The sequence below is a fragment of the Sapajus apella genome, unplaced genomic scaffold (assembly GCF_009761245.1).
Source record: "Sapajus apella isolate SASKATOON/1434 unplaced genomic scaffold, GSC_monkey_1.0 scaffold18, whole genome shotgun sequence".
NCBI lineage: Eukaryota > Metazoa > Chordata > Mammalia > Primates > Cebidae > Sapajus > Sapajus apella.
Window position 1 is genome coordinate 13,343,446 of NW_022436958.1, and position 25,457 is coordinate 13,368,902.

A 25,457-nucleotide genomic window follows, 5' to 3' on the forward strand; every position below is an offset into this window, starting at 1 on the left:
CTGCTATTGTAATTTTGCAGGGGTAGCATTTTTGGAACCAGACTCCCAATTCTGTATGCTTTGCATATTGATGGCATTGTTCTCGTTAGTCACATCCTGTCTAGCTCTCTCAGTATCCCAGTCCTCAAGCTTCCCAGCATCCCAGACATACTCTCTTGTTGGAATTCCCCCTTCCACCTGTCAAGCCCAGTTCCTTGCCTCTCTGCAATCACAGCAATAACAAAAATAACAACAAACAGCAATAATAACAACACAGTCTCTTTGTAGCACTTGGGAGGGAATTTCAAATGTCATGGTAACAATTATAGCAATGGGCCCACAAGAAAGCATGGTAGAAGAAACAGAGAAACAAGAATATACAAACAGAAAAATGCTGGGAGGACCCCAAACATGTTTCTGATTCTCTTTAGAAAAGGTATTTTCTAAATCTTTTTTTTAGACCATTGGGATTGCAGGGTCAAAGAATACGTAAGAACTTTCCGAGTTTCAATTTCATCATACCAAGACAGAGGGCAGGACCACATATGTGCCCATTCAAGAAACAGTAGGCATCATTATCATCACCATCATTCCTTCAGAGGAAAAGAAAGCTCTCAAGTGTTCCCCACTCACACCCCATCTACCTCTCACAGTTCCATGACTTCATCTCACCAAGACTCATTACAATTAGTTTGACACCAGCTGTATATCAAAAATCACAGTGCCACTCATGAGCACGTACTTATTGGGTTCATTTGTGCTGATGAAAAATACTCAAGAAATCAAGGTAAATCCTGGCTTGTCTACCTTCAGAATAAATCTACTCATACTTCCAACTCCATCTAAGAAAAATATACAGACACTGTAATTGTAACCTGGAACAAACCCTGAGGTCTGTGAAACAGCTCTTCTGATCAATCATGGACAACACCCACATCTTTCTAGATTCTTGAAGACTGAACATCACCTGGACCAAACTGGGCATCCCCTCTCCTCAGAAACTCTGACTTCCTGCCAGAACCAGACGAGATCTGCAAACAGTGGGAGTGAAGTTGTTTCCGTCACTGCTTTCTTTACTGCTCATCCCAGCCCATATTCTTTCATGCAAAACCAAACCAAACCAAACCACTATTTTTTCTTATAGTTATAATATCATATTGCATAAATATGACTATGCTGTAAAATCAAATTTCATTCTGAAAATATTAACCATCTATAGTAAAAGCCTAACATGTGCTTCCTTCCTGTAAAGCAGGATGTTCACCCTCCCTCTTGATACCAGCATAGAGAAACTTATTATAGATTGGCCCTTCCAATTCTCAGCAGAATCTCAGTGCAGGAAGAAGAAGAAAATTAACACAGAACATTTCTCTTAAGAGCCTAAGACTCAGCAAAAAAAAAAAAAAAAAAAAAAGAGAAGGGAGATTGTCATGGACGGGTTTCCCTTCAGTGTAACATTATTCAATACAATATCACTCTGGAACCTACTACTTGCTAGGCTCTATCTAGAACCTACTCAAATTGTTGTCTTCATTCCCAGTATCATGGAGCACCAGGATCCAGGGCTAGATGTCACTATGTCCCAGGATGTAAGAAAATCACACATCGACTCTACTTTTCTACCTTGACTAAACACTGAGTTAACATCAAACACAAAGCCATAAGATGCATCGTATTCACAAAACACTCCCTACACTCAAGACCCAAACATAATGGAGACTTGTTTCCTTTGTTTTTCTTTTTTCTCGGTCTATGTATTTTAGTCAACAAAACCATATGCTTGACTTTTGAAGTGATGTGAGCCCTCCCTACCCTGGTATTGTTCCATTATTGGGATTTCCATAAGTTCAAGAAAAGATGCTGGCCATTTAGCCTCCAGGGATACTCAGCGTGAATATCAGCTAGAGAAATTATAAACTTCCCAAGAAGTTCCGTTAATATTTTACCCTTTAAAGCAATATGAATCAAGTATCATGCAGTTCATTCCTGTATGGGGGCAGGAATGGAACATAAAGTGACCTCTTTAAAAATCCAACTGAGTAAATACAAAGTCTCAAAAGTAGTTTCCCACAGGAATTTTCTATATTCAATTTCTTTCACTAAAACAGCTAAAGAAGCTGGATTTCAATTAATCCCTGTACATTACAACAGAATTAAGCTTACACAATTAAATGTTACACAAAGGATTGGTATTTTGCATATATGAGTAAAGCACAAATAACCTGCAAGAAAAAAATCTACAGCTTTGTTTCACTGCAGTATGGCTTCTACCAGCACACCTCCACATAAGTCATTCTTTCTGAGATGACGAATGGCCTCCATTCTATGAAATCCAACTGAGGATTTCAGTCCTCCACTTACTTGACTGCTCAGCAGCATTCACAACAGTAGACCACTCTCTACTTCTTGAAGCAGTCTTCCCATGGACACCAGGACAGCTCAGTATCCTTGCTGTCCTTGGACTCCCCTTTCACTCCTTTTCAGTCTGCTAGTCTGATTCTCCCTTACCTGACATCTAAATGTGGCAGTTTCTCAGGACACAGTCCTGGAACCCCTTTCTTTCCTACTCTGTTCTCTCTCTCAAAGTGATTTCATGTATTGCCATTGCTTTAAATACCATGCCAGCAACTTCCAAATGCATAACTTCATCCCAGACCAATTTTCTGACTCCAGACTCACCTACTTAATTACCTACTTGTCATCTTCAAGGGTGGCTCACTGGCATTAGAAACTAAACATGTCTGCAGCTGAATTCTTGATCTCCAGGCAATGGCCATTCCCTCTACACAACTGCTCCTGTAGGACTCCTGGGAGTCACCCTCAACACCTTCTCCTGCACCTGACAAAGCCCCTTGCCTGCACTCTAATAAAGGGCCTGCTCTCTCTTGCTGATCACAGCATGAGCCTCCCAGCCACGGCCACTGCTCTCACTCAGTCCTCTCCAAACCTTTCTCTAGCAACAACCAGAGAGCTCCTCAAAGCACAAATCTGATCCTGTAACTCTTTACAGGATCTTAAAACCCCACAAAGGTTTACACTGAGGACCTATAATGAAGCCTGCAAACTTAAGGAATGATGGGATCAACCCCTAGATTAAAATTTTTGTGTTCTTGTTTACTGATGTAAATAAAGCTCTGTGAATTTTTACATTTGTATGCTCCTATGTAACTCACATCTGGAGCAAGTTATAAACACTTCTAGGACTCTAGAAAGCGCATACACCTGTCCCATCCCCACCCTCTGCAAAGGAACTACTATTCTAGCCTTTATTACAATGAATTATTATCTTTTCTTGATCATCATATACATTGGCTCATAGAGATCAATTTTTTAAAAAATAAACCAAATTCTTCTAACGCTCCTGCAAGTTGATTAGACCAGCTTTAAGAATGTGAAATTCTGGAGTCATCTAAAGTCAAATGTCTCAATTCCCAAAACTGTTTGTTAATTAAAAAGCGAGTATGAAATGCACCCAACACTCCAGATGAAGGTGTCCCTCAGTATTTAAGACAACACAGGAACTCTACTCACGGGCTTTGAACCAATCTGGATATTCTGCTAGGGAAATTTATTCAAAGAGAGCACTCTTTAAATGCAAACAGGGACTTCAAAGTGACAAAAATACAATAGCATGAGCAAAGCATACGGTTACAGTCTCAAGAGAGGAACAAGGACTTTATCTGGTGTAAGGTCTTACTGAAAGAGTTGTATTGCAAGTATTAGGAATTAATGAGGATGGGCTGTGTACGGTGGTGGGGAGGGGTGCAGTTCAAAGTCTGATAAATCCTCACCTGCACCCACTGAACATTCTATTCACCCAGGAAGGCTGACAAATCTCTATTTTCAAGGCATTAATTTTGTCCTTCTGTCCAGAATAAGGGGCTATTCAAATAAATATCTCAGGGAAGCAAATCTCTGGAATGCCTCAGCTCTCCTGTGAGTTATTCCACCACCTGAAGCCCAAAAAGCCATCATTCCCTTTGGAATTTCTGGTGCCTCTATGGAGGGGTAGGTGGAATGGCCTAAAGACTTGTTTTTGCTCTTTTGAGGATCTAATACCCCTCCCTCAGATCAAGCAGAGAATTTCTACGCCTAAAATCAGGATTAACTAGGAATACTATGGACACTCCAGCAAAGACTGGCAGATTTGATGAAGCTACTCTCACAGAGCCTCCCTGGTACTAGAAAGTCTGCCCTCTGCATCCTCTGGTAGCACATTAAACACTAGTTAAGTGCATCAGCAGACCCGTGCCTTCTGATGCCTGCTAAGTGCCAGGCACGGGTTCTAATGACACAATTCCAGACACGTGTGAGGCACTCAAAAAACGCTGGTGACTATTATCACGAAAGCATTCCCACAAATCATGGTTTTTGCTCCTAAATACAAAAAGTATAAAAAAAGCTTCTCACTTCTTCCACTTGAAATATTCGGAGGATAGGAGAAAACTGAAAATAATAAATTAACTTGGATAAAATCACCATCATCACATCCTCTTTTTGATAAACTAAACCCAAAGATTTCTTAGAGGAAAAATATTGATTTAGAATATTTAATGATAGATAAGTCCTCTTTCTCTTTGCTACTAAACCTAAATTTCTCTTGAATCCTATTCTAGTAATTCTCACTTAGCTGGGCTAAAGATGCATAGAAGAAAAGCTTATAGGTCTTCTAGTAAATGAAGCGGTGGGTGGGAGGATGAGTCCAGTTAGGGCCAGACATCCTCAGATATGTGCTTTGCCAATGACAGTTGACAAACTTGGGAGGAAGGCCATCTTGCACAGGATCCCAGCCCTATGCTGTTGATGCAACCAAGAGTCAGCCTCAATCACCTGGGACTGAGAAGTCAAGGCTGCAGGGAGCCATAGTCTCTCCCCCTGCTCTCCAGCCTGGGGAAGAGTGGGATCCTGGGGATCCTGTCACTTAAAAAAAAAAAGCCTCAGTGAGGCGAGAAAAGCCATGGCAAGAATATAGGAGAAAGACAAAGTCTACATTTTCTAATTCTAGTACAATTGTCATTAGCTACATTCATTATTTTTAAGAGACAGGGTCTCGCTCTGTTGTGTAGGCCGGAATGCAGTGCTGTAATCACAGCTCACGTAACTTCCAACTCCTAGGCTCAAGCAATTCTCCTGCTTTAGCCCCTGAGTAACTGAGACTACAGGTACACATCACCATGCCCAGCTATTTATTTAGTAGGGACAGGGTCTCACTGTTGCCCAGGCTGGAGTGATACATTCATATTTTATGTTTGCTTCTCATAGGATGCTCTTGGGCACTTAGAAATTGTCCGAGTCTGTTTGTTCTGCTATAAAAACATACCACAGACTGGGTAATTTATTAATAAGAAACAAAAATGTACTGCTCACAGTTCTAGACGGTGGGAATTCCAAGATCAAGGCGCCAGCAGATTCCATGTCTGTTGAAGGCTGTTCTCTGCTTCCAAAATGGCGCCTTGTTGCTGCATCCTCACAAGGTAAAAGAGATGGTCGGGGATAGGGATGAACAGCACCCTCAGGCTTCTTATATAAAGTCATTAATCGCAGGCTCCACCCTCAGGGCTAAATCACCTCCTAAAGACTCTATCTCTTCATACTGTCACACTGGAAATTAAGTTTCAACGTGGATTTTGGGGGAACACAGGCCACAGCAGGAACACAGGGTCATTTACTTCAGACAGGGCCACTGGGCCCAACTGGGGGCTCCTATGAGTCCTGGCCTGGCCTAGCCTCTCTCTGTCAATTCACCAGTATACGAAATGCCAGATCCTTTTGTTGGCAAAGACCTTTAAATTGCTCTTCTCAGCATTTATTCAATACATTTAAGGAGCAAGAGAAGAACTTAGGGTTTTGTAAAGAGTAAATAATTCCTGTCACCAGAATCTGGACTTAATTTCTTAGCAGTCCACCCTCCAAATTATCTACGTCAGCATCCCCCACTTTCCTGCCTGCCCCGGTGAGAGCTGTGGCCCATTCTCATCTGCTGCTAATCCCTCCACCTGTGTTCCTTCCTGCTTGCTCGGGAATCTCATCCATCAGTTATGCCCTCCAGCTGTATTGCCTATTCTCCCAATTTAATGCCTGTTCCTCTTCTTCCCCCACAGAGAAGCATACTTACGCCTTACCCCTCTAAATGAAAATCAGTAATTTCCCACTTAGTTTCACAGACTTAGCTACTCAAAGTCGTGGACCCACAGTCCTCCTCTTCTTCCTAAATTCAATCCTTCTGTTAGGTCAGCAGCATCTAGCACATTGGACCACTTCCTCCCTCTTCTTTGAATCTCTCCCTCGTTCTGGCTTTCTTTTTTTTTTTTTTTTTTTTTTTTGAGACGGAGTTTCGCTTTCGTTACCCAGGCTGGAGTGCAATGGGATCTCAGCTCACCGCAACCTCCACCTCCTGAGTTCAGGCAATTCTCCTGCCTCAGCCTCCTGAGTGGCTGGGACTACAGACACGCGCCACCATGCCCAGCTAATTTTTTTGTAGTTTTAGTAGAGACGGGGTTTCACCATGTTGACCAGGATGGTCTCGATCTCTTGACCTTGTGATCCACCCGCCTTGGCCTTCCAAAGTGCTGGGATTACAGGCTTGAGCCACCGCGCCCGGCCCCGTTCTGGCTTTCTTGACCCCTCTTCCTACCATTGTCTTCCTACCATTTCAGCTGCCCGCGGTATTTACGATTCTAACTACATCCTTCTTTCGCTAAGGGCTGACTACAGCCAGGGTGGGTCCTCATTAGCTACATTTGTACTGCATGACACCATGGGCACCTTTCCAAGACAAAATACTAGACTAACTCTCCCAGAAAACTGAAGTTGAGGTCAAAAGGCAGTCAATTGGATGGGTGAGCTCATTATCTGGGGAGGAGCTGCGGGTTTATCACCTGCACAGGGCAGTGGAGGAAGATGGTGTTTAGACAGAAAAAGGAAACAGCTTTGCTGGGATATGAGGACCTTAGTGTGACAGAGTGCCCGCTGTGCTCCTGGAGACTTTCTGGGTCCTAGTTCCAGAACATTTAGTGCCTTTGACATCCTAAATTCTTGAGCCAGCTTGTGTTGGCTTCTGTGGCCTGTAACCCGGGAGCTTTGATTATCACACCACTTGTTTCTCCTCCTCTCTTACGGTGTCCTCTTCCCCCTAACTGCAGATGTCACAGGCACTCGCCCTTCGTTCTTTTTCTCCTCTGGGTCTGCACACTCTCCTTTAGTGGTCTCCTCCACATTCACCTGAGCTCCAGATCTGGATGCCCTGAAACACAGCTCATCTCTGCTCAGATTCCTACAAACCCATATAATGAATAATTCCAAAACGGAACTCAAACATATCACTTTCCCAATGTTTTATAAACTGGCGAGTTACCCCACCATCTACCCAGACACTGCAGTCAGAAATCTGAGTCAAGCTTTCCTTCTTCCACTGCTTCCCCCTCCACAACCAATGCCATCACCCTGTCTTGATGATTCTGCATCCTTAGGATCTCAAATTCACCATTTCCTCTCCCTCTGGCTTCATTGCATTTCAGACCCCCCCTCCCTTCACCTGCATCCTATTTGGTCTTCTTGTCTCCTAACACCCTTTCAATCCTTCTCTACTTCTAAAGCACAATCTGATGGATTAGCCCCTAATTTTTTAATGGTAAAGTCCAAAATCCTTGGAACAACATCCAAAAACTCTGATGATCATTTTATTCCTGTGTACCTTGCAGCCTCATCTTTTTATTTTTTATTTGTAGATACAGGGCCTCACTCTGTCACCCAAGCTAGAGTGCTGTGGTGTAGTCATAGCTCACTGAAGCCTCTAACTCCTGGGCTCAAGTAATCCTCCTGCCTCAGCCTCCTGAATAGTTGGGATTTCAGGCATTACCACACCCAACTCTAGCCTCATTTTTTTTTTACCACTTCCCAAGAAGGTCCCTAAACTCCATCCATACAGAACAACTTGCAGTTTCATGAGGTCCAAAATGCTCTCCTGTTTCTGAGCCTTTATACATAATACTTCAACCCCTCCCAGCAAAGCCTGCCTTCATTTCTTCAAAGGTTAAGTCCAACTAATTCAACTCTGTGTCACCTCTTCCAGAAAGCCTTCCTTGAATGTTGTCCAACACTCACCCACCTGCAACTTGGGATTAGGTTTACAGCCTCTGTGCACACACAGTAGGTTTTGCATAACTTTTTCTCGGGCCTTTTGATGACATTTAGTAATTGTCCACTTCCATTTATGTCTCTTCCATAAGACTGAAAGTTCCCTAAGGAAAAATATGGTGTATTTTTTCTATTTATATTCACAGTACCTGCCATTCAAAAAAGGTTTTTTGGATATCTTGTCCTGGAGCACCCAGCAGGGAATTAATGAGATAAAAAGAAAACTGAAAATCTCCAGAACCAGAATATATTCATTTCCCTCTAACACAGCTTTGAAAAGATAAAGATGTGTTTTCTGCCATTGTTTTGCTGGAGCTCTGAGGCCTCTTGTTTCTCTTGCCTGAGAATGCTCAAGGAGGTTGCTCTCTATGTTCATTTACTCACAGAGTGGTTGGTCTCTCGTGCCCTGTCCAGTGCTATCCCAGGGCTGCACGATCCAGTTCAGCACAAAGTGCTAGCTACCACCTCACAAAGGTTTTGTAAATGTTTTAAGTATTAAAAAAAGGTATCTTCCCTCAAAGAACCTACAATCACATATCTCCTTGGCCTAGGATACTACGGTGCTCCTCAATCTGGTGTTAATGCATTTGTGTAATCTCCTGCCCTTTAGTGTGGGCTGGTCTAGTGACTCCATGACCAATCAGATATGGCAAAGGTGGTGGGTGTCTTTCCAGCAGACTGTATCTCCTGCTGGCTTTGAGGAAGCAAGTTCCCATGTTGAGAAGGCCCGTATAACCAAGGACTGAGGGTGGCCTCCAAAGTAGTTAGGAACTGAGGCCCTCAGTCCAAAAGTCTTCAACAAACTGGATTATGCAACAACCATGGGAGCACAGAAGTGGATCTTTCCCAGTCAAGCATTCAGATAAAATCCCTGCCCTGGCTACCAGCTGATTGCAGCCTTGTAAGAGACCCTGAAGCAGAGGACCCACCCAAGCCATACCAAATTTAATATAATAAATATTGTTGTTTTACTTGTGGCAGTTTGTTATGCAACAACAGATCATTCATACAATCTCCTTTATCTTCATTGAAAGTCTAGCACTTGCAAAAAAAAACTTTTTTTTTTTTCAGCAGGTAACATAGGAAGCCATCATAATGTAAATGTTTAACTAAAAATGAAGTATCCTCTAAAAGCAGGCTTTTAAATCATTTCAGTATTCTACAAGCTAACGTTAAAAGAATCCACACAAGACAGTGTGTAAAATGAGGTGGGGGAAAAGAGGAACAAAGTTAAAACTTGTAAAGGGGCCCTGGAGAAAATGTGCAGGCTCCATTGGTTTATTCAACTTTTAAATCTTATTAAATTTGCTAGATGCGTGTTAGCATTCATGGTTCATTTATTTTTATTCTGACTTCTATAAATAGATACTCTATGAGCCCTGATAAATAACTTAAAATCTTGCTTGACTTCAGTAAAGAAATTAGCAAGTTAATCTTAAAAATTCTATGCACAGAAATGAATGAAAACCTTCCTCTGGGCCAGACTCCACTCCCTGCAAGTGCACCTCCCACAGTCCCTAGCCTCTTCTCGCCATCCTTGTTCTTTTTCTCTGGCTCTGTGTTTATAATATCTGGCATTCTCCCAAATCACCTAGATCTGTCTCTCTTGTAAAAACAAACAGAAGCTACCTGGGGCTCTTTATTCTTGCTCATTTACATTCTTTCCCTGCCAAGGGGTCAGAGATGTCAGAGTTTGTGGCAACCAGTCAAGCTCAGCATGGAATGGCCCTTATCTACCAATGCAGTGTTTTCCTGCCTGTGAACATGCCAGCATTTCTTTATCTAAAATTATAAGTAAAAATGTAGGTAAGTGCCACGAATTAGAAACTAATGAATCTAAAAGTTCAGCCCAGAGCTGTGACCACCAGGAGACAAAAGCCTTATTCAAAGCTCACATTTAATAAAAAGGCAGGCAGTGGGTAAAAGGTAAAGATATAATCTATATGAGCAATAAAATATATGGAAAACAAAAGCAAATGTGAAATTCCATGTGGTTTAATCATACAGAATGCATGTTTGAATAATTAGTAATCCACACTGAAGCATGGCTTCCTTGTAAGGAATTAGTTGGTGTGAGCTGAGAGTAATGTCGGTGTCATGTGCTCCATGAGTTACAAACATATGGTTGGTTATATGATCCATCAGTATGTTAAACAGCTCTCCTCTCTGCCCTGATAACCAGGGTTAGACATCTAAATTGGTAAGTCCATTAATAGCATTTCTGAACTCCCAAGAAGATTAAAATTGATTGCTGAAGAACAAAAACATCAGACATTACCATCCAAAGCTCAACCCTACCTGTCAAAATTTTATTCGTTAATATTTAATTTTTCTTCACTTCTCAGCATTTTGGCTAAGATCAAGTGTAATATCTGTTCTTATTGGTTTAATATTTAATTTCTCTCATTAGGAAGAATTTAAATTAAATTGGATTTTACTCCTGAGAAAGGAGGAGCAATAATGAAAAAAAGAAAATTTGAGAAACACTGCTGTAAATATGTAAAATCCCAGATGAGCATATAGAGAAGAAAATGAGCATGAGAAAGGCAGGCACTAAACGAAGTAGCCTTAATAACAATCTAGTAGCCAGATCCATTTGTGTATTAAAAAGCATCAGAACTAGAGAAAGCCAAAGACAGGTTCTAATCAGCATTGGAAACTGAACTTGAAGTCAGAAGACCTACACTGAGTCAGCTCCTAACGTGATTATGAGTTGCACAACCTTAGAGAAAAGCTACTTATTTGAGTTCCTTTTCCTTTTTCTGTAAAAATAGAATGAAAATGTCTAATTCCAAGGTCTCTGCAATAGTTAAATGTGATAGTATTGGTGAAGTGCTTTGCCAAGAAGAGATTCTGTTCAGTTGAAAGGTAACATCATCCAGTAGAATTATTTGCACATTGGAAAGCTCTGCATGGGCAAAAGATTATATTAATAAGCCTATAGGTAGCATTACTGTGAATTAGTGGTTAAAGAGAGTGTTAGACTGATAAAGGGGCTGCTCATTAGGAACAGTATGTCCTGTGTAGAAAACACACCAATGACCTAGAGAGCTATCTATTTTAAGGGGGTAGTAGGAAAGGTTCAGACCACTAAGAGGTAGTAAGAGAATACTTTTCTCCTATTTACTAAACCAGTAGTTCTCAGATGTCTACAATTCAAATCACCTGGTGTGCTTTTGAAAACTTCTGAAAAATGTCTGAACCTGGAAGATCATAAGTACTCCAGAGATATTTACAGAGTAAGTGAACACTGATAAAGTTGCAGTGAGGTATACATTCTCATATACTACTGGTGGGAGTGTTAATAAGTATAGTCTTTAGAAAATACAATCTATTCAGCCCAGTGTGGTGGCTCATGCCTGTAATCCCAGCACTTTGGGAGGCTGAGGCAGGTGGATCACAAAGTCAAGAGATTGAGACCATCCTGGCCAACATGGTGAAACTCGGCGTCTACTAAAAATACAAAAGATTAGCCGGGCATGGTAGTGTGTGCCTGTAGTCCCAGGTACTTGGGAGGCTGAGGCAGGAGAATTGCTTGATACTGGAAAAATGGAAGTTGCAGTGAGAGGGAATCACGCCACTGCACTCCAGCCTGGTGATAGATTGAGACTCAGTCTCAATAAAAAAATAAAAAGAAAATACAATTTATTCATATGTATTTTTTTTTTTGGTTTGGTGGTTTTAAATGTTTTAAGTTGGTACCCTTTGTGGAATAATTCTATGTCTAAGAATTCATCCCAGGGAAACAATCAGAGAAGAACCGGAATGTATCCATAAGGATACCCGTTACAGTATCGTTTTATGTCTGTATGTTGCACCATTCAGGATAGCTTGACTTGCTTTGAACATGCAAAAAACAGTTGTACTCTGTAAATCCATGTTGTGGGCAGGAATATCTGACAAGTAAACAAAAGAAACAATAAATCAAAACAAGATGCTGCAAAAAGTCAGGTGTCATCTCAGCCAAAACTCATTAATTTTTCAAAAAGTTGAGAATTTGCCAACGAATTCAGGTCTGGTCAGGTCAGACCTTCCATCATCCTGGTGAGCTCAACTAATCTCACAATCAAACAGCAGACAATTAGCAATTAAAGCATCTTAAAGGAATAAGTAACATTGCAGGCTAAGGCAGGACAGGGAGAAGGAGAGTCAGGTGTATTTCACTGGCTTTCTTTTTAAAAGTTCTCTTAAGTAAGGACTTTCCAGGATTTGCAACTCAATACTAGGTTAAGATTTTCCACCACAAATGACTTCACATTCTCAAGAGACTAACTGTTCACTCAAAGCCCTTCTGAAAAGCTGCTGAAATTATTGCAAGTTTTCTGTAAGTCCTACCTTCCTATGGGCTACAAGATAAAAATACTAGCTCAGGAGTGAGATAAGAAAGGCTCTTTAAAAAAAAAAAGTAGGAAAGAGAATAAAGTTCTATGAAGGAGACTAAATTCTGAGCTCTCAGATTTTTAATGTCAACAACCCGAAATATAAGAATGAGAACTAAGAGGTCAATAGCATTTTTATCAAATGCATATACCAAATACTATTAAGCCCCTACTTACCAAAGGAGTCAGACCAGGCAGGTAATCCTGGTATGAGGAAATCTGCAGAAGATATACAGCAACCAAATATATACTGATAAACAGCATATGTGTAGTACCTGATGTTTCTCAAAGCATGTGAAAGTGCTTTGAGAAGCATCAGGCACTATACGTATGCTACTGAGAAACACACATGCTTTGAGAAACATCAATTCTCATATTAATCCCATGAGGTTTAACAAAGACAGGCACACAGATCTAGGCTGGCTGACTTGCCCACATTTACAGAGCCAACTGATTACTGAAGGCACCAATATTCAAATCTAGCTCTTCCAATTTCTTTACAACACATCACACTAGGACAGCATATAGAATTTAAGTGTGACATGAGAACATGAGTAAGCAGGATAGAGTGCTGTGGCCACAGACCTGAGAGCCACATTGCTCATTTCCAAGTCCCAGTGCCATCACCTATTCAGTAGTGTGATTGGAAGAAAATGATTAAAACAGTCTGTGCATCAGTTTTCTCGTTTGCCAAACTGGGATAATAACGGAGCCTTAGGGTGACTATGAAGATCATATATAAATGTTGACCACAGTGACTAGCACACAGCAAAAGGTTCAATAAATGTTAGCTTTGACCATCATGAGCATCAAGAACAACTCTCTGATTAGTCAAGGTTAGATGCAAATACACTGAGCCCAGAGGCATGTTACATGTGTGTAGGCGCTGTTGAGGGGCTCAGAACATAATAACCTAAAATATGGCACCTTGGCATACTGAAACTTTTAGGCTGAAGAAATGCAAGAAAAACTCCTTCAGTAGCAGGAAGGTCTCTCTGACCTGACCCCATACTTCTCCCCTGAAGCTAGTCAAAAAACGGAAGAAGGACGTTCTGACCTTCCTTTGAAGCAGATCATTGACCCTCATCTAAGAGGTGCTTCTTTATACCGGGAGATAAGGAACATCCTTATTTCTGAAGATGAAGGGTCACTGTTTTGAGTTGAATGTGTCCCCCAAATTTCCTGTGTTGAAAACTTAATCTCCCATGCAACAGTGTTGAGAGATGGAATCTTTAAGAGGTGACTAGGAATGAATTAATGCCATTATTTTGGGAGTGGGTTATTTATCATAAGGATGCATTCCTAAGAAAATGATGAGTTCTAGCCCTCTTCACTTCTCACTCTCTCACACGCACTCTCCTTCCCTTCTACCTTATGCCATGGGATGATGCAACAAAAAGGGCCCCACCAGATGCCTGGTCCTTGATATTTAACTTCTCAGCCTCCAGAACCATGAAGCAAGTAAACTTACATTGTTTATAAGTTGCCCTGTCTCAAATATTCTGTGGTAGCAGCACAAAATGGACTAAGACAGTCATGGAGCAGAATCTGAACCAATAGACCTTTCCAAGTCCTCCCCAATTTATTCCCATCACATTATACTCTTTTTATCCTAACACATTTCTCCACAACTATTCACTCTTTATCAAACCTAGCCTAAAAATACTCAGGTTTGCCCATTTCTGAGGGTCTTAATTTCCTTAGGAAGGCTCTCATATCACATAAAATTTATTAAATAAATTTGTATGCTTTTCTCTTGTTAATCTTTTTGTTGTTGTTGTTGTTATAGAGGCCTCATCCAAAACCTACAATGGGTAGAGGAAAAAAATACTTTTCCTCTCCTCCACTGTATTAGTTTCCTATTGCTGCTGTAACAGATTACCACAAAATTAGTAGCTCAAAAGTTACACAAATGAGTTATCTCAAAGTTCTGAAGGTCAGAGCTCCAATATGGGTCTTACTGGACTAGAATCAAGCATCCGCAGAGCTTCATTCCTTATGGAGGCTCTAAGGGAGAATCTGCTTTCTTGCCTTTTCTAACTTCCAGAAGCTACATGTACTCCTTGGCTCATGCTGCCTGCCTTTATCTTCAAAGCACATCTTTGCAACCACTACTGCTTCTGACTATCCCTTCTCTTCCCCTGCTTCTCTCATCACATCATCTTCTCTGCCCGAACCCTCCTACCTTTCTCCCCCATGATAATAAGATAATAGCCTCATCTCAGGATCCTTGACTTAATCACATCTAAGAAATTCCTTTTACCCTGTAAGATAACATACTGACAGCTTCCAGGGATTAGAACATGAAAATCTATACGGGACTATCATTCAGTCTGCCACAGGTACCAAGGATATAAAAATGAATTTGATACAACTGCTGAGCTCAAGGACTTTACAAACTATTGAATAAAGCAGACATATTAAAAAAGAAAATTAATTCTCATACACATCAGACTACAGTACTCAGTATGGTTAGAGAAGAAACAAAGTGTTCTGTGAGTAGCAGAGGATCCATCTGTTAGTCTCCACCAAGAAAGGAAAGGAGGCCTCATAAAGAAAGGATTGTGTGTTTAACAGACCAGAATATGCCATCCCAAGTATGCCTCTTTGGCATAAAGATTATTTCAAGCTAATTATTTTGAACATTGAAAATACGGGAAAAGCTCTAAAAGCAGAGTAGAAGTTACCGTTTTGTAGGAAAATTTACATCTATAAAGGAAATCTCTATTTGTAACTGTGTCACCCTCTCTTCACCAGGAAAGATGACTCTAAATCACTAGAGACTCATACTAATGGAGAAGGCACCAACTTAAATCTATATAAGAAATCTTACCCTTGTGTCTCATGCTTTTCCTGGTTAGCTCCCATACTTGTACCCCCCTCCCGCCCACCGCCAATAGCTTTCTTTGTTTTAGCTGAAGATGGTATTTAAGCCTGAATTCAAATCTACATTTTTGAGATTTACTCATTTATCTGGTTATCTCCCATGTATATCTGAAATACACATGTGAATAAACTTGTATTTGTTTTTCTCATCTTTATTCGTTTTTTGTTACAGGGGTCTACCCCGACTAAGAACTATGAAGAACAGAGGAAAACAACTTTTCTTCTCCTACACATGCATAGAAGCGTGCACTGATGTGTGCTTAAACTGAGGTGATATAGGGCATCCCAGGAAATTACATGGAAAAGTTAAGAACATTGAATGGGCTGGTGTGATCAGAATCTGGAAGATAAAGCAGAGAGAAAACGGACAGAAGAAAGCGTTGAAGAGGGACATCTAAGCTATTTTGTGAAGGGCTACAGCTAGAGAAAGGGACTTTTCAACAGAATGAAAGGCCACTGAAGGCTTGTGAACCCATCATTCAGATTTATGTTTCAAGAAGAAAGAGGCAGTGGTGGGAGTGGATTGAAGAAGGCAGACCCCAATTTAAAAGCTACTTTAATGGTCCGATGGAGGGGTGGAGGAACAAGAAAAGACTAAATTAAGGAAGCAATGTAGGAAATAAAAGCAAAGATAGATGTGAGAGACATTTCCAAAGTGATATCAACAGGATTCCATGACTAGCTGAATACTGTATAAGTTGGAGACAAAACTGATGCTGAAATGACTAGCTCAAATGCATGGTGGATGTTGATGCCACTAAGGTGTCAGGGGCATTTGAATCACAGCAACTCCAACTTCAATAGGGCTGGGTAGAATAAGGCTGAGACCTACTGGGCTGCATTCCCAGCAGGTTAAGGCATTCTTAGTCAGAGGATGAGAGAGGTACAAAATACAAAATAAGGCTGGTACAAAATACAGGTCACAAAGACTCTGCTGATAAAACAAGTTGTGGTAAAGAAGCCGGCCAAAACCCACCAAAGCCAAGATGGTGACGAAAGTGACCGCTGGTCATCCTCACTGCCCATTATACACTAAATATAATGGAATAGCATGCTAAAAGACACTTCCAACAGCACCATGACAGTTTACAAATGCCATAGCAATGTCAGGAAGTTACCCTATATGGTCTAAAAAAGGGAGGAACTCTCAGTCCCAGAAATTACCCACCTTTTTTCCAGAAAACTCATGAATAATCTACCCCTTGCTTAGCATATAATCAAGAAGTAACTATAAGTATACTCAGTTGAGCAGCCCAGGCCGCTGCTCTGCCTATGGAATAGCCATTCTTTTGTTTCTTTACTTTCTTAAGAAACTGTCACTTTACAATATGGACTTGCCATAAATTCTTTCTTGCACGAGGTCCAAGAACCCTCTCTTGGGGTCTGGATTGGGAGCCCTTTCTGGTAACAGAGGGATACAAAAAACAGAGAAAGAGGGAAAAGTTTATCAAGGGCTATGTTTTAGACAGGCTAATTAGAACTTTCCATGGAGTTAAAGCTAAGAAAAGGAAAAAACAGGAAGAGATGCCATCTACATGTCTGAGAGACATGAAGGAGTTAAAGGACCTGGCTTCTGGTCCTTTTCTGACATTTAATAGCTGGTGATGTCAAGTCACCCAACCTCTCAGGGCCTTGGTTTCACTGTGAAGTTGGAGTTTGGGATATGAGAAAACCATTAAATTCTCTTCTAATGTATATATGTGTCTAACATCTGAGTCATTATTTTCTCCTCAGTTTCGAACACTTCTCTTAGCCCCTCTTGACATCAACCACTAACAGAAAATCAAGTGGCTCCTAATTTTCAACTAAAGAACTAAAGTTTAAAAGGAGAAGATAAAGACACTAACAATCATTATGTGCCTACTGTGTACCGGGCACTCAGCCTGCCATACTCTCCTCCAGATGCTTCTCCCATTAGCCTGGACACCCCCATAGGAATCTCAGAAAAGCTGAGTCATGAAAATCAAAGACATGCATGGAAGTCAAAGATGTGCAGTCATGGAAATCAGTGATAGACACATACAATGCTAATTTTTTTTCCATTTCTGTTTTATATTCCATTCCAGAACACTCCTTTAAAATATGTTCACGCCAACGGCACAATAAATGAGTTTTTTAATTTGATACTGAAAAATTACATAGGGTATCATGGGAGCATAGAGATGAAGGAGGTAAGTATATTTTTCAATTGTTTTATTTAAAGAATAATAAATTGAGATAGTACTATAACACTGAGGACTCCACTTAAAAGTCAGTGGTTTCCACTGCCGATAGCAGTAATTCCCAGAGGGGTGGAAGCAAGAACTTATCACAGTCACCTTGTGGGTTTTTAAAGTTATTAATGTATCCCTTTCCTCCACCCAGCAAGATTCTGATACTTCTCCAAGTTGACAATCACAGGAGTATTCATCCTCCTCTTAAATATTATAAACCAAAATCACTGGAAAAATACTAATATCTAGAATAAAATTCAAATTCTAGTCAAATATATACATATATTTAGAAAATACATATATTTGCATATTCATCTCTGATTAGGCTCTATCCTACCTTTTTTATGTCCCACTTCTAGAAAATCACTCCCTTACACACTTGACTCTAAACTTAGACAAACACCTTCCCCCAATTGCCCATGCTGCTTTATGCTCCAGGACTTGATAAGCATTCTTTTTCCTTCTTTCTGGCCCTCTGCGGGCACACTCATTAGCATACATGGCTTACTTCAAATGTCATCTTCTAGTTAAAGCCATCCCTGAACGGAACAAGCCAGTCCCTATCTTTGTGCCCCCACTGTACTTTATGTCATGATATCTCTAACTCTTTATTGTAGATTTGTTACTTGTCTATATGTCCCTAATATGTTTTAGGTTCCCAAAGGTAGAGTAATTGATGTGTGCTGATTGAGTGAATGAACAGAATACAATAGGAAGGAACAGCAAGTGTATTATTTAGTCTCTTTAAAGAAAGGATATGTTAAAAATCAATTTATAGGTTGAGAAAACATTATTTTGTTTACTTACTATTAACAATTAAAGGTAAAAACTTCTAAAGATAGTTCTATTTTTGAAATATAATGTATTTCAGCCAGGTGTGGTGGCTCACTCCTGTACTCCCAGAACTTTGGGAGGTCAAGGTGAGCAGATCATAAGGTCAGGAGTTCAAGACAAGCCTGGCCAATATGGTGGAAACCCCTTCTCTACCAAAAATACAAAAATTAGCCAGGCATGGTGGTGCGTGCCTGTAGTCCCAGCTACTCAGGGGGCTGAGGCAGAAGAATCACTTAAACCCGGGAGGTGGAGATTACAGTGAGCTGAGATCATGCCACTACACTCCAGCCTGGGCAACACATCGAGACTCCATCTAAAAAAAAAAAAGAAGTACAATGTATTCCATGATTTACAGGGCACAGGCTCAACCAGACACACAAAATGGTCACTAAAATTAACTGAATATAATGTTTTTAAGTTGTATTTATTCTACCATCATGTCAAAAACAAAGAGTAGAAACTGAACTATCACCACCGTAAGGTTCATGCTCTAGTAAGATTATAATTTGTAATACTAAAACAGTGGGACATTTATTTTTGTTTCATTTGTGCTAAATCAGGTACAGTTTTAGCCTTTGGGGATACATTTATGGCCATGTCAGTCAACAAACCCAGAGAAACAGCTCTCAGGGAATATGATCATTACTGATGGCAAAAATAAACATGTGAACCTCTGCCAGGCCAGATTGTTATTGATGTGCCCAACTATTAAATGGAACCCTGGAAAAAGGTGTCAGAAGACTATGTGTCCAAATCCTCCCTCAATCCTAAAAGACAATGCCATTTCCTGCAAAAAAGTGCTTATTCAGTGTCGATTATAATGCAAACAAATCACACTGTGACACAGGCACTTGAAGTTAAAGCTCATAAAGCTCTCTTCAGTAGGAGAAAAATCTAATTCAATGGTTAAATGCCAATCAGGGTAGATAACTAGGCAGGAGCTGAAAATACAAGGCTTAAAAATCTACTGCAACTCCTTTGGAAATGCATTACTACTGAATGGCTGTCAGAATCAAATATAAGTGACTTAGCACCATTAATTCGGGGAAAAAAAACAGAATGGCTCCTATGTAAACAAACACAAAGATTCCTGGTACATTTTTGAAAAGTTGTATGTTAAAATGGTTTGGAAAACTTTCTCAGCCTGAAAGTACATACCAGTGAATTTGGATACTGAAAACAAATTAGTAAACAAAGAAAAATCAAAAGATTGCTTTATCTACAACTATTACACATGTTATACATACATAAAGAGTCAAATATCTCCTACAATAGTCTAGAATATTTGGACTCAACTGATCCACTCATCCTGAGAAAACACTTAGCCTTTAAGAAAAGGGCATTATTTCCTTGGCCCAAGCAGATTGTGAGCTTCACCATTTGGCCTTTCCATCTGCCTTCTCCTAAGTTGCCACTTTCACCTGCATGACGAATAGGAAGATGACCATCATTGGGCTCAGGGGGAAGGATCAGAAGAGATCTGCTGCAAATCACAAATTCAGAAATTCTCCTCCTGTCTACAATACGTCTTGCCACAAGTTTTTTACCAAACCCCAAAAGGAAATGGCACTCAGCCTAGAGGTAATGGGAAAAAAAGAAGATATCTGAAAGAGGCCAGTAGTCATGCTTGGGAAGACAGAGGTGATGTATCCATGTAGGGAAGGAAAACATCTCGTGTGTTTGAAGCTTCTCCAGCCCACAGTGATTTTTCTTTTACTAATACATAGAAAAGGGGTCACCACTGACAAATTTGTACAATGTGGTCCTACCTCCAGCCACAACTGATTGGTCCATGTTGATGTCTGTCTCAAGACAGGCCAATGAGCTCTCTTTCCTAGGACTGTTGAGTCTGGTGCTAGAGAAGGCATGAGTCAATCCTAAATGGTGGCATAAACTATGAGATGTAGACATTTTGGGAGCATTTAAGGACATCACTCCCACCTTCTTTGCATACTTGGTTTGCATTAAGAAAGAGTGAAGCCAGTAAGCTAATAGGAAAAAAAGAAAAAAAAGGTGGTGTTAAAGAGTATTAAATGCTCTCAAGTCCCTGCTATTGCCCTTTTCTTCCAGCATTTTGACTATCTAACTCTTCTTTCAATTTATTTTACACTTGATAACATAAGAGAGGGGTGGCACAGTTCATCACCATAAAACTTTATTCTTAGCTAAGCACACAGACCCAGAGTGCAAAGGCCAATCCTCACAGAGTCCACAGACAGTGAGTCAAGTGCAAGAGAAAGACACATTCTGGCCCATATATGAGATGATCCTTTTAAATAAATTTTCCTAATTTGAGCCAGGTATTTGCTGCTTCCAAACAAGATTCCCAATACTTGGTAAGAACAATAAATATATTTTATTCCTGGGTACCTTTGAACATAATAGGAGACTTAGGGGAGGACTAGTTTGAGAAGTAAAGACCTCTATGACATTTGGTCATCTGAGTATACACAAGTCCCTTTTCTTGCTGACCGTTGGGTTCCTTGGGAACTGATCACTCAAATATGTGGATATATGTGCATACGTAGGTGTGTAGGTTTATGACTATTGGGTCTTAGCACCAGAAGCTAAAGCCAACATCTCCTCGCTCTGATTCAGTGCTACCTCAAGATAACTTAAGATTATTATGGAACGGTAACAGAAATGATTTTGAAGTCCTCAAAGAAGTTTTGAAAGTTTCCAATTCTCTAAAACTACAGGCAAGACTTTGATAAAGCATATAAAATGTTAATGTTTGTGAGATAAGATTAATTGAAGACCAGGTCTCATGAAGCTGATTACAACTGACACTTGAAGCAGATTTAATTCCTATCATATCAATGTAAACTATGCATTTTAGCAAAAGGTGATGTTACAAAAAAAAAAAATGTATGCTTCCATTGACACTAGCAAGTTTTGCTATTTAGGAATACAATGCTGAGGCTGATGGTAGTTTTCTTGGGCACATCTTGGTACACAATTCTATGAGCCTGCGATATTAAAAACACTCTGGATTAACATTTAATGTAACTTTGAAAAGATTAAACCATTTACCAGGAACAGTTTTATACCACAGGATAAAATGTAATTAATTTAACAACTTTTAATTAAATAAATTCTAGTTTTCTTCATCTGAGTATCTAGTGGCTATTTCATAACACACAAGTGTTCTATGCTTGTAAGTCTATGGTTCCTCAAACCTCTTAAATGCCCCAATTCTCAGGGCTCAAGATGTTTCAAGGCAAACAAATCTGCACATTGTGAGTTAGTATAGGAGGCACAATTTTTGGCTAGCCCTACCATTATATAAACCAAGATCATCCGGGTTAGCTGCTTCTCCAAATTTTGCAGGTTATTAATATTCCTGAACTTCGATTCAAGCTTGAAGCACATCGGTTTTTTAACAATGTATAAGGTCAACTGCATCCCCAGCCCCCTTATGCTGTACAGTGAAAAGAAAAGGTGGTGGAGGGACTTGCCTCATAGTTTTCCAGCAATATAGGTGCATTCCTTAATACAGATTAAATAATGGGGCCATAAAAAGCTGCTGTAGCTCACTTTAATCTCTCACTCCTTCATGTGTTGATGCTCTGTGCCCTTTGCCTTTTAAAATGCTGTAGAAGGCTGGGCACAGTGGCTCATGCCTGTAGTCCCAGCACTTTGGGAGGCCAAGGCAGGCAGATCATGAGGTCAGGAGTTTGAGACCAGCCTGGCCAATATGGTGAAATGCTGTCTCTACTAAAATTAGCCAGGTGTGGTGGTGTGTGCCTGTCATCCCAGCTACTCAGGAGGCTGAGTCAGGAGAATTGCTTGAACTGGGGAGGCAGAAGTTGCAGTGAGCCAAGATTGTGCCACTGGACTCCAGCTTGGGTGACAGAGCGAGACTCCATTTTATGCTGTCTTCCTATAGTATAAAAAATGCGTTAGGAAAGTAGCCACCAGAATGGCCTGAACTAACAGGGGCAGTCTCTACAGCCACCATCATCACTGCACCCACCTTCATGCCTTATCCACCAGTACAACCCAATGTGGGGGAAGGACGGGTGAATTCGGGAGGAGGCAAATACAGGATCCTCTGTTTGCATCTTCTGATACCAGACCCTATCCCTAGTTATATTTTCTCATGCCAGACTTCATACACTGCTAAATTCACACTGTTTTCTGAGTGAAGTTTCAGTCCCTGCATGGAAGGGAGAACCACCCTTTTGTGGCTCCTCATTAAGAAGTGATCTTTGTTACAGGCCCACTGTTTCCACCATCATCTGTCTGGTGCCAGAAAGATCTCATTTAATTTACAAGCTGGAGAGTCAGAGAGAGAACCTTAAAAAGGTTTCAGGTAGAATTTTGGTTTTTTTTTTGTTTTGTTTTGTTTTTTAATGAGCACATTTAAGTTGTATGAGCCAAGTTCAAAATGCAAGTCACATATAAACAATATTTATAGGGGGAGGAGTAACCTGATGTTCAAATTCATTTGCCTCCCATTTTGAAGTAATTCATCTTTAAAATTTCTGTGAAAATTCTAGAGTTGCCCAGAAAATGGCACCAACCATCTGTAAGTAAAAACAAAAGCTCTCCATAGTATATATCACAGGTTCAAAGCACTTTGGCATCGGCAGATTGAACACGTTATTAAAAGAATTTAACTGCAAGAAGAGCTACCATAATTACACAGCAGCTGGTCTAATGTTGACAAAACAACTTTTAAAGGCTTGCAGAAGCCTTAAAGGCTAATCAATTAAAAAGGCATGAATAGTAATGTGTATCATCCTATCCTTAACACTCCAAGTTGCATCTCCTGCAAATACAGTGAGGTTTTCATTTTGGAACCATCATTTCTTACACCCTACAATTAAGCAGAATAAGTAAATAAATTCTAAGTTGTGTCTAGGTGAGACCATTATACTTAAAATAACTCCATAAAATTCAATTTTACAAACATTGAACTTCATGAACATTTTCATTCTAGCAAAGTTAGTATCAAAATGCCAACAGCTCATGCCAGAATTTGTGCTTACTTTACCAAGAACAAGCAAAGTGTTTGTAGATGACTACATTGGCCAGCAACATGCTGGAGGCACAATGAATGAATGAATGCATGAATGTTGGAATGAGTCTGTACACTGCATTCAAGGACCAGAGACGCGGTCCTCTTGAGATCTGCCCAAGTGGTCCCTGTGGGCAGGCCTCCTCTGCCAGGACCAGCAAGTGCTTTATTTTAAGATCTGACCGAAAGTTTACTTCTTACAAGAAATCTTCTTTAGACCTCCTACAAGGCTTTTGTCTTATTTCTTTTCTGAATCCCTTACAACCAGAAAATTTGAAAAAGATTTTACATATCTCTGAATCCAATTCTATGTAGGGCCCAGCAAACTTTTTCTGTAAAGGACCAGAAAACAAATATTTTAGGCTTTGTGGGACAAATGATCTCTGTCCCAATTACACACCTCCACCATTGTAGTGCAAAAACAACCATCCAGGATATTTACACAAATGAGAAATGGCTGAGTTGTAATAAAACTTCGTTTACAAAAGGAGGTAGCCAGCTGGATTTGGCTGACCCCTGCTCTACCAGTATGAATCCCCTTTCCCAGCCAGTAGGCAGAGTCTCTTTATGAACACTTCTGAGGAAGGGGGCTGACCTCCTTATAGCAGCCTGTTCTGTTTTCTGAAGCTTTCCCTTCTATTCACTAGGATGAACTTCCCTGTAACTTGTAGCCACTGTCACATCTTCATATCCCACACATTCCATCCTCTCCTAAATCATTCTCTCTCCCCAGAGTACTCTACATATATAGGCCTTCAAAAATCATTTCTTTAATTAAAGAGAAATACCACCAGTTTTGCCTTCTGGAGCCCCAGAGAGTAAGTCTAACACCTCTTCCACCTGACAGCGCTTTATGCATTTGAAGACAACTATCGGAGAAGGCAGTTACTGTCTGCACCACTCACTGGGGATCTATCCTGTAGCGTTTATTGTTAGTTTTCTTCTTCCATGTGTACATTTTTTTCCTCCTCATTTAGATGGTAAGTGAAGCATAGTCCCTGGCACATAAGCTCCATTTAGTTTTATGAGTCAGAGAGGCAGAATGGCCACAGAAATGTCAACCAACAAATCTTTTTAAACACCTTTCTCAGCAAATTCAACTGGGACAGCTTCTGATACTGAGGGGGATGGTGGGGGCAGGTCACCACAGCAGCGGTAAGACTGTGGCCAACTTCTTTTTTTTTTTTTGACGGAGTTTCGCTCTTGTTACCCAGGCTGGAGTGCAATGGCGTGATCTTGGCACACCGCAACCTCCGCCTTCTGGGTTCAGGCAATTCTCCTGCCTCAGCCTCCTGAGTAGCTGGGATTACAGGCATGCGCCACCATGCCCAGCTGATTTTTTGTATTTTTAGTAGAGACGGGGTTTCACCATGTTGACCAGGATGGTCTCGATCTCTTGACCTCGTGATCCACCCGCCTCGGCCCCCCAAAGTGCTCGGATTACAGGCGTGAGCCACCGCGCCCGGCCAGCCAACTTCTTTATTGTAAAGACTGACCACCTAGAGGCAAAACACCTCCTTTATCCTGCACCACCGACTGTGCTCCTGGAGTGTGATTTTAACTGGCACTTCCATAACAGCAATGCCCTTCTGGAGAATCCTGGGGTTGGGACCATTGCCGGTTCTTGTCACACACTCAACACTTCCTTGGCTTCCAGTGACCTAATCTTCATCATTTTAATGTTCTGTGCTATCTATGCCTTTCTTTAGTAACCCTCTTCCTGGAGCAATACATACATATTTTGTATTTATGTGAAGGTGCATGGTAGGCCTTCAATAATCCACTTTTAAATTTTTAAAATAATAATCTAGAGAGTATTCCTTATGAACATGCAGTCTTCCTCCAGCTATGAAATTGAGTTCTTCACAGAATTCTCACTTTCAAGACACCAGTAAAATGAGTATGTACCAATGTTGCCTCTAACATCTATGGTCCAGGATAATTCTCTTTCTCAATCCATAATAAAATATTCAAATAGGCTTTTTTTTTTTTTTTTTTTTTTTTTTT

The 25,457-nt window shown here is 40.5% G+C and overlaps 1 protein-coding gene and 1 pseudogene across 1 annotated transcript in view; one reads left to right on the forward strand and one right to left on the reverse strand.

Annotated features, from left to right (window-relative positions):
* The window catches only part of LYPD6 (LY6/PLAUR domain containing 6), a 165,202-nt gene that overhangs the window by 116,687 nt on the left and 23,058 nt on the right, over positions 1 to 25,457 (reverse strand). The window lies entirely within an intron of this gene.
* Positions 10,449 to 10,575, forward strand: LOC116557161 (annotated as a pseudogene).